Genomic DNA, 19237 nt, shown 5'->3' with positions numbered 1-19237 from the left:
GAACTACTAACATTCAGACAGACCAGGCCCAGATCACAGGTGAATTCCACCTCAGAGACAGGGTGTTATAGTCACAGACACGTGGTATGCATCTATGAATTCTATTCTACTTATGTGTTTATTTTTAAGGTGCTCATTATAGCTGAGTTCCTCAGAAACAGTCAACGAAAATAAAATCTCTCACTCTGTGGTTAAACTCTACCCAGGGTTAAGAATCACAACCTATCATTTCCTGATTCAGCATACCACCTGAAATCATGGCCACTCCAAAATAATGCACTAGGACTAACTCAACTTTGGGTTTGCACCCATATGAAAGAGCAGCAAATTCCCTTTGGCAGTCAGTCTTAATATTTCAGTTATCAACACAAGGAACTGGTGTTAGGAATAGTGGGGAGGAACCACCATTCAAAGAAATACGTGCCTTGTGTGGGGGGTGCCACACAGACCACTGTCCTCCACCTTCCCTAAGACCAGACACCCTCCAGCCACGCCAGACTCAACAGCTGACCACCTGCCTTGCTCTGTCCCTGCATCCAAGTCCCTGGCCTTCTATTCTCTCCTGGCATCTGCCTTGCCCACCCTTAAAACCATACCAATCTTACCCTCGTCCACTGTTGGTGGGAATGTAAATTGGTGAAGCCACTATGGAAAACAATGGGAAGAATCCTCAAAAAACTAAGAACAGAACTACCATATGATCAAATCATTAACACTTCTGGGTGTTTATCCAAAGAATACAAAAACACTAATTTGAAAAGATATACACACCCTATGTTCATTGTAGCATTATTTACAACAGCCAAGATATGGAAACAACACAAATGTCCTGCAGTGGATGAATGAATGAAAGAAGATGTGATATGTATACACAACAGAATCCTACTCAGCCATTAAAAAAAAAAAAAAGAAAGAAAGAAATCTTGCCATTTACGACAACACGGATGGACCTTGAGGGCATAATGTTAAGTGAAATAAGTCAGGTGGAGAAAGACAGATTCCGTACGCTCTCATTCATACGTGGAGTCTAAAAGGAAACAAAACAAACAGAACAAAATTCATACATACAGAGAACAGACTGGTGGTTACCAGAAGCGAATGGGGTCAGGGGTGGGCAAAATGTGTGAAAGGGGTCAAATGCATGGATAGTGACAGGTGGTCATCACTTTGTAATGCACACAGATGTAGAATTATACTGGTGTACACCTGAAAGTTATATGATGTTAATGTACCAATTTTACCTCAATTTAAAAAAACTGTATTGAAAGACACTGAAGAACACCTAAATAAATGGAGCGATATGTTTACATAACACAAAGAAAGACCAGTTGCCATACCATCACTCCAGAGCTGCTGTTCGCCCACATAGGTTCGTGCGATCTGCTGCCACCAGTTTGCTCACTGCTCACCTCAAACTTAAGAGAGAATTTATTCTTGGCTCAACCCCTCTGTTTAGGCAGTTTGGATGACAAGTTGTCTCCTAAATTCATGGCCAGCTTACAGATTTGAGTCATATGCATGCCAACCCCAAGTCCCATCAGCTGCAGCCGAGAGATGCTAGATAATTCGGTGGTAGAACAGCCACCTGGGAGGACCGCTCTAGGAAGGGTCAGTCTCCCTTAGAGTGGACTGATCTTGCTCCCACCAGAAACCCAGGACTCACCCCTGACATCTCCCACACTTGGCCCCAGATCCAATTTCTTATCGAGACCTGGTGCCTCTGCCTCTTACAACTAAGACCCACTTCTCTCCATCTGCACGGCTACACTTCTAGTCTAAGCCACCACTGGCTCTTGCCTGGACAAATGCTACTTAGCCTCTTGCAATGGCTTACAAGCTCACATGTGTACAAATACAGCTACATAAAACAAAGAGAGAAACAAACTTTCACCTGTCAACATTTTACCTTACTAGTGCAAAGTACTCTAATTTCTACTCTGTTCCATTTAAAAAAAAAAAAAAATTCCAGTTGCGATCCACTCAATTTCAAGAATCAATAGTGGCCCATCACCTCATATACTGAAAACACAAGCCCACTGGCTAACAGAACAGGGTCCAGAATCATACAGTGCCCAGATTCAAATCCCACCTTTGCCACCTACTAGCTATATGATCCTGGGCAACCTGTTTAACCTCACTGGGTTGGGTCTTGGTTTTCTCATCTGTAAAACAAGGATAATAAGAGCACCTCGCTGGGGTTGTTGAGGTCGACATGAGACAGTAAGGGTAAATGGTTGAGCAAAGTCTCTGCCCCATAACAAAGAAGTAATAAATATTAGCTGCTATTAATGATGATGACGATAAAAATAACAAAAGCCTGATTCCCCTCAAGCCCCTTTTGGTCCCTTCCAATTCATTCCCCTATATCAAAGTTATGTCTCTTGCTAAAAACCCCACAATAAATTCTGAATTTCTTATGATTAATTCTAAATCCTTAGCATGTCCTCCAGACCTGTAATGGGCATGTTTTCTATCTTTTAACCCAGCCTCCTCTAAAGCCTCTGTCTCCCTCTCTTGTTCTCCAGCCTGGCCATCCTTCCTTCCTGCCCCACAGGCACTAAGGTCCTTCTGACCTCAGGACCATTGCACATGCTGCACCCAGTCTCTGGACTTCTACTCTTCAGCTAGCTAACTCCTCACCTTTTAGGTTTCGCTTAAATGTCAAAACCTTTCCTGGCTTGTTCTCTGCCACAGCTCAAGCGTATAACAGAGGACCTGCCCTAATGGAGGTACTTGCTTCTGAATGAATGACTTGGGATTTTTAGTATAAATCTAAAACCCAGATCATCTACATCTTCTTCCAAACACAGCACAGTCAGCTATTTCAATATACACGGAAACAATGCCACTGAGCCAAGTACTCAGAGAACAGTTCTTGGTTAGCTTTTCCAGAGTCAGCAGGAGCAAAAGGGAGCCCAGCTCTGGGACCTAGAAACACCTGCAGGGCAAGTGGCCAGAGAAGAGCAAAGGTTGACAACTATCAACACAGCCAATACAACCACTCAACCCTGACCTCATTAGCACAGAGCACTACAGAAGGTAATTCTGAAATTCAGTTTTCCTAATTCTGAAAACCGTCTAAATGGTCAGTAGTCCATTTTGATCAAATCACATTAAGTGATGACTAAGTCAGTAAGAATGGGACACAACCTTCTAGTATCTCAGTCACCTTCTAACATTTCTCAAACCTAAAAAGTAACATATGACACTCCCACGGAGCCTTCCATACCTAAAATTCTGTTAATTTATTAACACCAAATTTAGATTCCCGTGTTACACCAGAATTTTTTCTATATTCTTGGAAACAGAAACTATTGTCATAATTCAAAACAAAGGTTCACTGACCTAAGCAAATTGCTGATTCATTCAGTAATGCTGATAAAGGATGAACAGGCATTTTAAAGCTTCCTGCACCTCAGTTTGGAAATAACTTCTGCTCTCTGTCCAATATACACAACTTAAGTTTTAATACACTTGATGTCTAAAAAACTTGATGTTTTTGGTTTCAAAATCATTTTTTAAAAAATGAAACAAGATATGGTGGCTTTATCATATTTTAATAATTTTAAGGATAATTTATAAAAAAAAAAAAAACTTAAAATCATGAGGTGAATATTCGAGCCAGACCTACAATTCTTCGTAACAGAAATTCAGAATGAGGATGGAGTTCCATGGGTACCAAAGAGCTGGAATTATACTCACCTAAGTCTCACAGGACTTTGTTGCTTTTTAACTCTCAATGTAAAAAAGACACACAGAGTAATCTAACACCAAGGACTAGTTTAAAAGGAAAAGAGTATCATCCAAACATTCTTTATCTTCACTGAACAACAACAAGCGCTCTTTCTACAACTGCCTACCCGCACCACACAAAAGCCTAGGTGCCACGAAGACACAAACAAAAGACAGTCCCTATATTCAAGAAGAACGTAACCTAGAGATGTTCAAAATGAAAATGACACTTTGGGGTGAAAGAGATGACAATGTTCATTATTACCAATGTACACAGAAATGTGGACATTCCTGAAGGTATTTGCAGTAAGACTTCAAATGAAAAACTACTTTCTGGTCAATTCTCATTTAACCATAGTTGTCTATTAACGAGAACAACTATTTTCAAAACAGTTCTGTTAGCCAAGGGTGTGTGTGTGTGTGTGTGTGTATGGTTGGGTGTGAGCGATCTGTGACCCTGGACATCAGAAATGGCACAAAAGTCATGGCCTTTATATTAAAGCAGTGCCCTCCACCTGCAGTCTGGTTGAGTTCCTCAGAACTTGTCTTCCCCTTCTTTCTAGTGGCCTTTTGGAATTTCTGCCTTTTTCTCCTTACTGCTTCTGACTGCCAACACCTCCATCACCCTGTCAATTACTTTTGCCTCATCCCATTTCAGGGCAGGGTTTTCAGTGGCTCAGAAGACAGGAAAATTCCTCATATCATGTCACCCTTCTTGGCTCCCTCCTTAGCTTCAAAATCTTATAAGCCAGATCCTGTTACAATATACCTAAGATAACCCAGAGTTTAAGTGTCCTGAAATTAGGTGAGCATTATCTTCTACTTTTCAAGTGGATGGCAAAGACCCAACAGTAGCATGTGTTTATATCTTTAGTCTTTTGTGTTTTAAGGGCCTTTTAAAAAAATTGTTTTTTGTTTTTGTTTTTGTTTTTAATTTAAGGTAGATATGCCCACAGGGCAGAATCTTTTTACAGATAGGGTTTTTCTTGTTACCATTCCCAATTCTGAAAGAATCTCAACATCCAAAAAAAAAAAAAAAATCTGTGGGAATTGAAAACAGAGGCAATAACTTAAGTCAGCATTCTTCCAATGTTCTAAGAACTGACTCACCTGCCAGGAAAAGCCAGTAAGAATAACTCAGTGACCAAGACTTGCTATTTTCTTTAACCATTTACAGACCTTAAATATCACAGTTGTTTAAACACTGTATCTGATAATCACATTTTCTAAACAAGCTTCTCTCAGTCTTATGAAAAAAAATTTTTGAGTATGACTGAATAAGGAACATGGATGCACAGACCAAAAAAAAAAGCTGAATGAAAACAGAAAACAACAAAAGTTTGAATTAACATAAGCAGCACTGGTGCTACAGCAAGCAGCACCAAAAACATTGTGTTTAAGGACTTTTACGGTGATATATGGAAAAACGACCTGGCAAATCTATGTTTATGTAACTAAAGATGTTACAGCTTTTTAACAATGGAGGTGGAGGGCTGGGGGAAGCACTACAATTTTTGCAACTCATGATTATTACAACATATGTGAGTCTCCACACAGGGAAAACTGGATTTCTTTTTCCCATTTACTTTACCTATTATTAAAAGTTATATATGTAATCGTGGATCTTTCGTTATATTTACTTGATCTAATTCCATATCTGAAATTATGAAGCTAAAGTTGTACTTGGAAGAGAGAAGTTTTAATGTTTAGGGAAGTTTGAAGAAATTGTTTACAGATTCACCAAGAGATCCAAAACAAAGTTTTGTTTTGTTTTTTTTAACTTCCCAAATTAACAAATCCAAATTTGTTCATTCTGGGTAATAAGTTTAAAATAGCTTGGAAGGGAATAAAGGAAAGAAAGAAGAAACACAGGAGATCCAAGCTCCAGAACCAAAACAAGAATAACAGATTCCACTGTTATACTTTCTTACTACAAAGAATTTAAGAAACAATGAAGTATTTTATTTATTTAACATATTTGGCAGCTACCTGGCTCTTAAAGGGCTGTTACATCTCAATGGAATATGACTATGTTATGAAAATACGAGCTAGCAACCACAATTGGCTCATACCAATAAAGTTTACTGAATATTATGGACTTGTCAGTCATTATCTTATTTATTAATTTTGAGGTATGATTTAAATAGAATGAATTACATTATTTAAAGTATAAAATTCAATGAGTTTTGACACCTGAATATGTGAATGAAACCATTACCACAATCAAGATAAATTTCCATCACTCCTCAAAATTCCAATTCCCCTTTGAGGTCTCTCTTGCCCTGTTCCCCTGGCTCCAGGTAACCAATGATTTGCTTTAGGTCACTCTCAATCAGCATGCATTTTCTACAACTTTCACATAAATGGAATCACACATCATGTACTTTGGTTTCACATTTGTCACGCAACTTAATGACAATCAGGTTGCATACATCAGATGTCTGGGGTTTTATTGCTTAAAACTATGCCATTGTGTGGATGTACCACTATTTGTTTATCCATTTGTCTGTTGATGAACTATTTATTGTAATAAAGATGGACAACTGCATTATTTTCCATTTGGGACTATTGTAATAAAGCTTCAATGAACATCTGCATAGACATAAACTTCATTTCTCCTGGGTAATGAAATACCCAGGAGTAGAAAACCTAAGTGATACAGTAGGTTCATGTTTATCTTCTTAGAAATTGCTAAACACTTGTCCAAAGTAACTGTATCACCTTCACTGCTACCAGCAATATATGACAACTCCATTTGCTCCACATTTCTCACCAACCTTGATATTGTCAGTCTTTTTCATCTTCGCTAACCCGAATAAATAAACAAACAGTGGTACTTCACTGTGGTTTTAGTTTGCATTCTTGATGGCTAATGACGTTGAGCATCTCTGTATATGCTAATTGGCCATTTGTATATCTTATTTTGTGAAACTCCTGTTCAATTCTTCTGTTTATTTTTAACTGGGTTGTTTTCTTATTATTAAGTTGTAAGAGCCAGTAGAATCTTGATTAGGATAACAATAAATCTATATAGCAATTCTAGGAGAACCGATATCTTAATATCTTAACAAACTGTGTCTTCTGATGCATGAACTCAGCACTATCTCCCCATTTATTTAGGTCTTAGTTCCTCTTAGCATTATTCAGATGTTTTTAGTAAAGAGGTCTTGCATATCTTTCGTTAAATTTATTCCTAAGTATTGTGTGGGTTTTTTGGTAGTTACTATAAATGAACTTGTTTGTTAAACTTCATTTTCTGGTTTTTCTGCTGCTACTATGTAAACACAAAATTGATTTTTTTTCATATTTACCTGGAATTCTCTGTAACCTTACTTAATGCACTTATTAGTTCTGATAGTTGCTCTGTAGATTCCTTAGGATTTTTCTATGTACACAATCATGTCATCTGCAAAAACAGTTTTACTTCTTACCCATCTTTACTCTTATTTCTTTTTCCACCTTACTGCTGATTGAATTGTGAGAGTGGTGAGAGAGGGCATCCTTGCTTTATTCCCTTGTAAGGAAAGTGTTCAATATTTCACCATGAAATGATTTTTCTTTTTTATTGTTTTGCTTTTTTTAAACATATTTTTATTGAAGTATAGTCAGTTTACAATGTTGTGCCAATTTCTGGTATACAGCACAATACTTCAGTCATATAGGAACATACATATATTCGTTTTCATATTCTTTTTCATCATAAGTTACTACCAGGTTATTGAATACAGTTCCCTGTGCTATAGAGTATAAACTTGTTGTTTATCTATTTACATATAGTAGTTAGTATCTGCAAATCTCAAATTCTCTATTCCATGAAATATGATGTTAACTGTAGGCTTTCTAAGTTGAGCAACTGATGGGCAGAAAGGGAGGTACAGTAGTTACTATCCCAGTTAACTTAGGTCTCCTACAAGAAACTCAAAGTGAAAAAAAAAAAAAAAAAAAAAAAAAAAAGAAAATTCTCCAAAATTCCCATAAAGAGTGAATTAGTGAATTACCTCCTCTTTTTCTTTTTTTTTTTTTTTAAATGATTAAGGGGAAAGACTCCTACTTTTTACTGGGAGGATCAAATGAAATAATACACATAATGCTCAGGACAGTAATGAGTCTCAGTAATTGCTATTATTTGAATTTGATGTTAGAAATGTTTTTGGGTGACACGGAACTGTAAGGTAAGAAGTGTAACAGCATGTTACTTAGCTCTCCAGTGCACAATATTGACACAGGTATAACAACATGAACACTCTTACCTGGTTTTCAACTTTCAGGACAAATAATGGAAGACTTAATTACAGTTATAAAATAAAGTATAATTATGAACCTTGACAAAATAAAAATGACAAGCTGAGAGAAGGAATCAGAGAGAAATGAAAGGTAATATTTTTATATGACTTATAATGTACAGAGTCAAAAATACTAATTATATTAATGAGACCAAATTAAAAAAAAAAATGGGAGTTGTAGCAGTGACCAGGAACAGAAATGGAATGATTGTAAATACAGGTAAGGAGATGGTAGAAGTAAACAAAATCAATAGCTATGGAAACAGATAACACCTTAGGTTCATAAATAAACCGAGGGATAAACATCTTAGAGACACAGAAGAAACCACTAGAAAAATTAAATAACAGAAATGGGTAAAGATAAATATATCTGAAGTAGTATTAGGGGTTGGGTGGGGTGCAACAGATGAGGTTGTGTTATGATAAATCTATTTTTTAAACCAAGAACATGCAATACTTTGTCAAAACAAACTTTAAAGATGTTTAAATAGGTACTAAACAAAAAAATAGTAAAACTCGGTTAAGTCTAAACTGTTGATAACTTGGCTATGAGTCTTAATGAAACTTTTAAAAGATTCTTCAAATGGAAAAAAATTGATAGAAAAATCAGTCTTTAAACTCTTAGATTATTTTGACAAAACTAGGAGATAGAAAGGATAGAAAAATATAGTAAGATTTATTCTTGTTTGGGAACAACGTTATTCATACTATTTAACAGTTTATATTGACAAAGATATCAATTTTTAATTTTTATGTATTTACTTTTTATTTCATTTTTGTTTGTTTCATTTGGCGTGGTAATTAGGTTTATTTATTGATTATTATTATTACTTTTTTAATGGAAGTACTGGGGATTGAACCCAGGAGCTTATGCATGCTAAGTATACTCTCTACCACTGAGTTATACCCTCCCTCCTATACTGACAGAGGTATCAACTCAAACAGATTCTTTAAAAACGTCTTAAGTGTATCTTCTAAAGAAACAAATTGAACTGCCAAACTAGGGCACTGGCTCTCCAACTTCCAGAATCTGATGAAATCTACTGTACTTCCATCAAGAAAACCACTCACATAATAAAATTTTGCATTAGCTTCTGATAGAACTGATGAATTAAACCATGAGCTGATTCTTTGAGAAGGCCAATAAAACTGACAAACTTCTGCAAAATCTCACCAAGGAAAATATGAAAAAAAAAAAAAAAGAAGAAGAACAGGCAACATTCCCATTATTGTACAAAAATACTGTAATGGCTCTTCTCTTAAAATAAAATTTCCTTACCCTTCCCCATACCCTTCAATCTACAGTAGAATTTCCTGCTCCACTTTGTATGAGAACTCCCCAAAAGAGCCATTTATATTCACAGCTCTCCACTTTCCTCTCTTCCTAATTTCATCTAAGCCCACTAAACGCAGGCCCTTTCCCCTCCATCCATGGGAGTCACTTAGTGAGGTCAGTGGCCTCCACACTGCCAAGTGGCAAAGCTTCAGTAACACTCAACAGGTGATCACACCCTCTCTGAAATCCTTTCTTCACTAGCTTTCCTGGATACCACAGTCTTCTGATTTACCAGGTCCTCAGCAGCCATGTGTCGATGAGGTGGATCTTCCGTCTCCTCCAAACGTCTAAATGCTGGAGAGCCAGGGCCTGGTGTTCAGATATTCCCTCCTCTTTGCACACACTCCCAATGTGAACTCATCCACACCCACGAGGAGGACACAATCACTCGTGGACTTGCTGTACACTGTCTTATTTATATCTGTGTAATCTCGACCACTCTTCTGAACTTCATACTCCTGTGTCCAACCGCATACTCAAATTACTACCTGTACGTCTAACAGGTATCTCACATTTAACATGTCCAGAAACCTTGGTTCCCCCACCTCCAGTTAGGATATATATCAAAATACTAACAATGGTTACATCTAAGTAATTTTGATTTGTTTCTGCATTCAAATTCTTAACCATAAACCCATGTCACTTTATAATCAGAAGAATGCTCAGACAACAAACCATAAATCAAATACATATATATAGTTCACATTTATTTGGGTTGTTTTGAAGGTTTCCAAGGAATATCAACTACTTTTTTCCTCCTTTATAATAGGTATTTTCTCCAGTCATCAGTGGATATTGGTTTCACTACCTGGAAAATTCATGGGCAACTCTAAAACACAGTAGCTTCCACTGGTATCTTCACAGTGGTCACAAAAGAATAAATTAAACTTTACAGAAATTTAAAATAAAAATATGCTTTAAATACTATTCAGCCATAAATACCAACAACATAATGCCATTTGCAGCAACATGGATGCTCCTGCAGAATGTCATTCTAAGTAAAATAAGCCAGAAAGAGAAAGAAAAATACCATATGAGATCGCTCATATGTGGAATCTAAAAAACAAAAACAAAAACAAAAACAAAAAAACAAAGCATAAATACAAAACAGAAATAGACTCACAGACATAGAATACAAATTTGTGGCTGCCAAGGGGGTGGAGGGTGGGAAGGGATAGGCGGGATTTTAAAATTGTAGAATAGATAAACAAGAGTATACTGTATAGCACAGGAAAATATACACAAGATCTTATGGCAGCCCACAGAGAAAAAAATGTGACAATGAATATATATGTGTTCATGTGTAACTGAAAAATTGTGCTCTACACTGGAATTTGACACAACATTGTAAAATGATTATAAATCAATAAAAAAATGTTAAAAAAAATGCTTTGATGCAGAAAAAGAAAACCCTATTACAGGAAAATAAGGAGAAAAGACCCATCGAGTCAGGTCCAGCTCTATGAACAAGGGCAATGTGCATCCTTGAGACTTAAGGAGGGAGTCCTGGCCCTACTTGTGTTACAAAGCCCTTTAAAAAGGATGAAATGCTAAACAAATACACAGAATTAGGAAATGCCAAAAAAGTCAATTTCAGGTTATTTTAACACCAGCAGCATGATACTGGAAAGAACGGAAGGCTTTGCAGATATTACCAACTGTGCGGTCTTCTGTAAGATATCTGACCTCGCAGGTTCCCCGTAAGGATAACACCATCAACACTTACTCTAAGGATTAAATGGTTTGGTGCGTTTAACAGCACAGTGCCTGGCATAACATCATTAATATTTTAGCGCTACTACTGCCATCTTTATGCAAGTGACCAAAAGAAAACTGCATTTTAAAAGGGTCCACAAACTCAGAGTTAAGCTACAAAATACAGAGATTCCTGAACCTAGCCTAATAAAGATCTCAATGAGATAAAAGGAAAATATTAAAATTATCCAAGTCTGTTCAGGATAATTGGTAATTTCACAGGCCTAAAGATTTTTCTAACTAAAAGAGCACATTTGTTCAATACAACCCACTCCCCCACTTCTGCTACAGATGAGGAAACTGAAGCCCTGAGAGGGTCAGTTAACTTTAGAGGTTAAAAAGTCTTGTGCCCTAGGTCCAGATACTACATTTCAATTCATGTTACAGGACCTAAATTGCAGGTTGTGTTGGGGGCGAGGGTAAAGGTGAGGAGGATGTAAAAACGAAGGATAGAGGGAAATGCCTCAAGCATCCTCTGTGTGTGATGAGAACGTCAGACAGACTGAAGGGGCATTTAAGAGAAATTTTTTGCCTTATACTTAGTTAATTTCTGATGAACACTTCTTGGATTATATAAACAATCTCATAGATCAATAAAAAGAATCTGACACTAAACTACGCTGAACTCAAATCAAAGTCTGTAGTTATACCCAACTACATATGGAAAATTAAAAGACTGATAGACTGGAGATAGTTCACTAAATGCTACTTTCAATACATAATATTAAGTGTTCATGTCCTACATCCATAATGAAATATTAAACGTTCTTCATATGTCCATTTTGTTTTCAAACCGTAAAAAGCATAACCGTGATCTACATTATTTATTTCTGACTGCCCAGAGGAAGTGAAAGCCCTAAAACTGAATCTAGGTGAGAATGACCCCCTGCAGGTCTAAGAGCTGACAAATGTAATATGCAAAGTAACTGAAAAAGCAAACAAACCACCAAAACGGTGCCCTTCAAATTCCCAACTATTCTTTAAACACCTTCTTGCTCCAACTCATAATAAATTTGAGTCAAAAAAAAAAAAAGACAAAGAGGAAAAAATGTTAAGTAACAATTTTAAATAAGGCAGCAGTTACAGTAGAACAACTAGAATACTGCACTAATCACAAATTTGAAACTTTTAAATTTTAGTAGAGATATTAAATTGAAATGCTTTATTTAAAAATAACCTTATCCACTAACCCGATAGCCACTATAGTGCTAGGTATCTCAGTACACTAGCTAAAACTACAATTTTTAAATCTATTTATTGTTACTTATGTTAACTTGGGAGTCAAAATTAACATCTCTAAGCTGTAGACTTCATACTGAACCCTCCTCAGATAGCTACTTTTCAATGTATAATCACAAAAAAAGTGTTCTTCCAAGAAACTGAGTCATATTTACTTGTGACACTTGAACTTGTGGCAGTCATCTTACAACCATAAGAGGAATTAGCCATGGACAAAATAAAGACATAGCCTGCATTTTCAACCTTTTCCCACTGACTTAATCTTAAATACATACAGACACACAACCTTCCTGATCCAACCTCTCCCTACTAAAATCTCTCTCTCTTCTCTATTCATCGTTAGGCTGCTCAAAAGTGTTGTCAAAACAAGCTGCTTCCTCCACTAAACTATGTATTCATCACTGACATTTCCAAGGCTTTCCTAATTTCCCAAGACTTAAGCTTCTCATATCCTATGGCTTCAAGGCATATTCTACCCGTTGCTATTTTAGCACTAACACATGGTATGGTAATTTAGGTTTGCCTGTCAGATTGTCACTTCTGAGAAATTCTGTATGGCCAACATCTAGAAAAGTTCCTAGCATACAAAGGCATAAATACTTGTTTAATAAATCAAATTGTAAACCCAATGCCTAACATGTAGGCAGACCACAAATGCTGAAATGAGTTTAACAGCCCTACTATCTACACACACCAAACGTTGAATGTGTGTTTGTGTGTAAGTTGGGGGAGAAGTACAGCATGCACAGGAAGGTAAGAGACCAAAGTGCCTTGAAACTTGAAAACACACATTATTCTTTACTCTCCAGGGATCAGAGAGCTGGTCAAAGTTAACTCAATAGAAGAAGGGAGGATGGTTCCACACTGTACCTGAGAACCAATGGCAGGGAGGTGTGCGTGTATCCCAGCGACTCTGCCAATGGGAGCACTGCCGCCCACCTGCTCCGGGGAGGGAAAGGTGTCCCAGCCTTCTTGCTGGAGTCTGCAACAGACAGCAAACTAGGCCAGTGACACAGGCATGCCCTCAAAGGCAAAGCACTTAAAAAATTTAAAAAAAAAAAAGAAGAAGAAGAAGAAGAAAAAGAAATGTATCTAGAGCTTGAATAATACTTGCAACAGTCCTTTACCACAAAGAGACAGGAAGGCAAAGTTGAGAGTAGCTACAGACTCATCCCTAACCTGAATTTCCCTTGATTTCTCTGGATGACAGCTGGGAATGAAGGTATGTAAGCAAAGAACCTTGTTCAGCTGGGCAAAATGTTTTTCGATTTCAAACATATCTTACTAATGTGGAAAAACTGATTAAAAGGGCAATAGCTTTTTTTTCTCTTACTTCTCCTTCTAATTTTAGTAATAAATTCTATCGAGAGAGAGCCCTGAGCCATGCTAGGAATAGTCCACAGAAAAACAGACACAAAAGACACTGGGTACTTTGAAAATGAAGCACCTTGGGCCTAGATTTACAACCACTTTACATTTTATAAAATAATATTTTAGTGCAAAATACACACAAATGAAAGTACTGACCTTACCAAAAACTACTTATTCTAAAAAGATAACCTAATAAAGTTACTGAAAGACTAATAAATCTTTTACAGCCACATATTTTAGAGAAAACTTTCTAATGGATAAGTAACTCTCCTCACTTATTTAACCGACCTCCAAAAGGCACTGGCACATTTTGGAGGAATAAGGCATTAAAGATATGAAGATATTAGCAAACAGGAAGTTGATTGAACGGGTCTCCCCATTTCTTCAACAAGGCCCTAAGAGTTCACCTCTTCAGGCCAAAAACATCTCCCCTGGGAATCTTAGAGGCTGACAAGTCAGTAAAGAGAAGAAATCAATGGGGGGAAAAAAGAGCAGAAGAGGGAGACAAGACATTCCCCATACCCACACCAAGTTAGTCTATAACCTTGGAGGTAGAATATTGCCAATACCCATGCTACAAAGGAACTGAAAAAAATGGCCCCACTATACAAAACACTTTTTGGAGTAATTCCACATGGGGGGGGGGGAGCCAGTGGGGAGTGGAGTGCAACTGTCCACCATGACTCTGAGCCAACCTAAGAAATGACAAATACAAAGAGTGAAAATTACTTTACCAGATAGAAGCTGGGAATAATTATTTTCTTAGAAAAATATCCTTTAAATATTAAGTTTCTCAAGGCATTAGAAAAATAACTTAAATTTATTTTTAAAAGGACATGATTTGCACACAGTTTCAGCTGCATTGAGGTAACATTTCCTAAATTGTGCCAGTGCTGAGAAAGGAACCAGTGCACACCAACTTCACCGCATGCCCGCTGTGCTCCGATGACACTCATTAACAACCAAGATTCTGGCAACCACTATTTCTTTGTTCCTTATGTTTGCTTGGGGGCAATTTTTATAATCCTATTAATATTCTCTAAACTGTCCCTGATCCTAAACAAAACAAAGGATCTGTTTTAGAGGAGTGATCATATTAAAGGAAAGTTTCAGCAGTCGTACAAGAGGTTTAACATCTAAAGGACCCAAATTACATTTTGCTCAATCCAATTCTAAGTCAATTACAAGTAAAAAGAAGCCACAAGACAAATTTTCTTTCTGTCTCAGGAGACGAACTAAATGAATGATTTAAATCTAGCTGCTTCCTTAATCCTCACACCAATGATGGAAACAGAAAGCAGAATTCTAAACTACCACAAGTTTCAACTCAGCACACATTTAAAATAACTTTAGAGGTACAACACAGACTGTTCTCTCCTTCAGTCTCAAATATTCCCAAGTTTCAAAACCATAGAACTAAAATTAACTTATAGTATACCACCAGTGCAGCACCTGACAGTTTACTGAACAAACATGGCCATAGCACACTCAATGTTTCACAGAGATAAAAGAGGAGACATTTATCTCATCAAGAAACTTACACTCTAGTCAAAAGGATGGTCAAAATGTTTGCCACAACCTTTGTGAATTACTAACAGGTGCAAGAAGCCATATGGTAAACACATACACTGTTTATTGTGGATAATTTTTCTATATTAGCATAAGCATGTCATTAAAAAAAAACAGTCCTTAGAAGTAACTGACAAGTAAATTTACATTCCAAATGGTCACAACATACAAGCCAGGACTGAGAATCAAGAAATGAGTTCTGTCCTGATGTTAATAAGTAGGAAGGGAGAGGACAGGCTCCTAACCTTGTCAGACAGTGTCCTCAACTATCATGTGAAGAACAGATTAGATGCAGAGTGACAAGTGATTTTATTTCTTCAAAAACCAATTCCAATTAACTGATAATAACTGTCACTAGAGCATTTTGCTTAGACTGTTAGATTTCTTCAATAAAAGGCTATGTCCTGTGTTCCTTGCCCTAAGAAGTTGGGGGTTTGAGATGCTTCTGTTAACTGATCAGTTAACTTACCACTTGAGTTGTTCTGCCAGTAGCAGCCACGTGTGGCACACCCCCATGCTTCTTCTCAGTGTCTCTTGTGATCATTGGGTGAAATGCAGCTCAAGGAGGCTGCAAAAGGTCGCTGTATAACCAAGCACTTCCCTGATTTTGAAGAACAGACAATAACCTTTCCTACGTCTTGATGTTTCATATGGAGCCAGCACTGTGCTAACCACTTAACAAGTACTAATGCACTTAATTTGTAAACAATTTCCATGACACAGATTCTATTACTATCATCCCTATTTTACAGATGAGAAAAGGAGGCACAACTAAGTGAAGAAATCTGCTCAAGGCTTCACAGCAGGTAACTAACACAGTGAGAACTTGAACTTCGGCAGTCCAGATCCAGATCTCCCACTTTAAACGACTTCACTTACTGCTTCTCTGTCAACCCCACAACTTCAGTTCCATTAATGCCATGCCCTAAGCCAGAAGCCCAGTTTCATGATGGCGTAAGTCTATATTTTATCTGCCATCATGAAATGTTTACCCTCTCCAAGGGGCCTGGATTCTGGCAAGCCATGTTCAAATTATCCATACCTTGGGCTTCAGTAGATTACCTTAGTCAGCATATTTTTTTTAATCAAAATACTTTTGTAAGTCATCCATTCCACTACATTAAATACACCCTCTATTTAGCAGAATCCTCAAGAAATGTGAGTTTAGGGTTAAAGCAGTTGTCTCATTAACAGAACATTAATCAGAAAATTGGGAGGAAGAGATGGTTCCTAAAACAAAAGTCTTGGAGAGATCAGCATTGAGAAAAGAATCTCTGACAAGAGTCATTTTAAAGGGCTTTGCAATCATTATTCTCAGCAACATTTCTCACAGTACAGGAGTGCAGAAGGCATATGGTCTATGAGATTTAACAGAATGGTAAATACTAACCATCGCCCAGCATGCCTAGAAGGTTAATTTCCTGCATAAATAACATTCTTTTGAGGGGTTGGGGGATGCCACTTCCCGAGTGATCTGATGACTGTGTAGTTTTATTAATCTTTGTTAAAGGAGCCCTTGTAAACTTGGTCCCCCAAAAATGCAGACTTCAAGGAATAACAGGACAGAGTAATTTTTTGAAGAATGTGTTATATACAAATCGTGCTCCAACGTGTAGACTGTCTTCCGGTGGTCCCGCTACCCCTTTTTACATATTACTACACTTAAGGGCGTTTCCATGAAACTAATCAACCACCCGGCTTGCCTTCAAATTCAAACTACACAGTATCATAAGTAATGGGCAACTCTGTATTTTTTTGTTATTTCCATTCTTTACATCAACAACACAATAAGAAATTTACATTCATGTGTCTAATCTTTAAAATACACCATAAAAGAACAGAACTACATATGAAATAAAAATTAAATGAATATTAAGAACACTTTGAAAGAATGATAGCTTTCTAGAGGAAATCAGAAGTTTAAAAAAAAAAAAAAAAGTACTCCAGCTGTTGAAAGTGTTATTGGCAGTGGTTAACAAAGTCTTTATGCTCCCAGCAGAAAAAAGGGGGGTGTAAACCCATGTTACATAATGTGCATGTATTACTGTTAACCTGTATCTTGAAGATCAATGTCTACATTTTATACAAAAGTAAAGTTTTAAAAACCAAAGGTTTAGTATTTTCTTACAAATGAATAATCCTGCATCCACCTTAGAAACCCTAATCCCTAAAAAATGTATGATTTCTACTCCTTTCTAATCCCAAATGTAAAGCATTTTTTTCCCCAGTACAAAATGTTTTCAATAAACTGCCATCAATAAGAATCAGTCATTCTTTAGACCACAGATAGGTCGGATCCCCCCACTCCACATTTCCCATTCCTAAACTTTGTCAGCAATGTGGGCTGTGTGCTTGGGTTCTGTGCTCATTTTTAAAGCAACAAGTAATGACCCAAGATATAAAGACACCAGCGCCACAACTAAGACAATGAGACAGACATACATATGGTTTGCCTTTGATTAGACAGCTCTTTCTAGACTTGACCCAAAGACACCTGTTAATTCCACTCCCATTCTCCCTACCTTCATCTCTGCCACCAGAAACTACCAGTGAAGGCATGAAAAGCCAGGGGCCATGAAAACCCAAAGGAAGTCTCCTTTTGTGCTCTCCTAAAGAAATCTTCACCAAGAACAAATTAAGTTCACTTTCTGAAATGTATAAACCCCACAACAACCAAACCACAAAAAGAAAACAAAAAACTAAATACAGTAAGAATAGTAAATATTTTTGTTACAATACTGTTATAAGGTTACTCCTGGCTGCAAACTTCTTCCTTGGTTTTAACTCTCCCCAGCACAAACTTCTCAGGTAGTAGGTCACGAGGCTGCTCTGTGTTTAAACACCACCTCAGCACTCCTTGGCCACTACCTAAGAGTACTTGCACCTCACCCACTGATTACCTGTATCAACACAGACAACCCCAGCTCCAAGCCTCTGAAGCAACCTCTCCTGAGCGCTCCTTGGCCTTTCACAGGGCAGGCATGTGATGAGACTATCTGCACCAGCTGTTCCTAATTACCTCTCAGGCTGGGGTGAATGACTCAGCAACCCAACTTTTTTTAAGGAGTCATCTACCTTGCTATCCGACCAACATACTGAACAACGGTAAGCCACCTGACCCAGACATAGGTTAAACAACAAGAATGCACGCCGCGATGCAATCACTTAAGCAAGGCCATCCTTCTCCAAGCTGACTCACCAAGTGTCCCTTTTCCCCAGGCTTCTTTAATACAAAGGCTGAAGCGGCAAACGCCTTCAAACCAAGCCCAGCCCAGTCCTTGCACCACTAACCAAGACCAGGAAGGAGCAAGCCGGCCTCTTCCCATTTCTCTGCTAGACCATGTGGAAGCGCTCTGTCAACTACCACGGCCGGTGCTTCCACCCTTTCTCCTTCCGAACTGCTTTAAAATCAAACCCTCCTGGATATACTGAGTGTCCAAATATACGAACAAAGATCTAATAGTGCACCCTCCGTGGCAACAGTCCCAATACTAATAGAATTCTCCAAAAAGATAGGCATCCCTACAAACCAGCCTTTGTTCCTTCAAGCATGACATTGTAGCTTGTTTTTCCCACACACGTTCTTTCACAATTACTACTACACTATACCTTGAATCAGCCCAAATTTAACGCAGTAGGCTCACTGAACAAAAGCCTTCTGCACAGTTCTACTCAATGACATAAAACTGCCGTGCAAGAACGAGAAAGCCTCGGCACCCGTGTTACGTTAGACGAGCGAGCACAAAGCTGCAGTCTCTACGATCAACACCCACTCTCGCCCGACTGTGGTAGGCCGAATTACAACGAGCGGGCAAAACTCCAACAAAGGGAGCGCTGGGATCCCCGGGCCCCCAAATCAGTCCTCGCCAAACCCAGCCCCGCAAGGTGGTATTTTTGCTCCAGCCACGAACTCGGCCTTTCTTACGTGATTACACGCACGACACACACCCGG

At 37.9% G+C, this 19237-nt stretch overlaps 1 protein-coding gene across 4 annotated transcripts in view; it reads right to left on the bottom strand.

Moving 5' to 3' along the window:
- Positions 1-19237, bottom strand: part of BACH1 (BTB domain and CNC homolog 1) — a 41349-nt gene that overhangs the window by 21442 nt on the left and 670 nt on the right. The window contains exons 1-2 of one of the 4 annotated variants that reach the window (XM_014551100.2): positions 15755-17114; positions 13216-13327 (exon numbers count right to left, since the gene is read on the bottom strand). The exons of 1 other annotated variant lie outside the window; for it this stretch is intronic. The gene's annotated coding sequence lies outside the window, so the exon portion shown is untranslated. Of the gene's footprint in view, positions 1-13215; positions 13328-15754; positions 17115-19237 lie in introns of those variants that run through there. 2 more of the 4 variants (XM_032476633.1, XM_006175273.3) reach the window with 2 other exon arrangements.

This window comes from Camelus ferus, chromosome 1 (assembly GCF_009834535.1).
Source record: "Camelus ferus isolate YT-003-E chromosome 1, BCGSAC_Cfer_1.0, whole genome shotgun sequence".
Classification (NCBI taxonomy): Eukaryota; Metazoa; Chordata; class Mammalia; order Artiodactyla; family Camelidae; genus Camelus; species Camelus ferus.
This window is presented reverse-complemented; position numbering and strand designations above follow the sequence as displayed.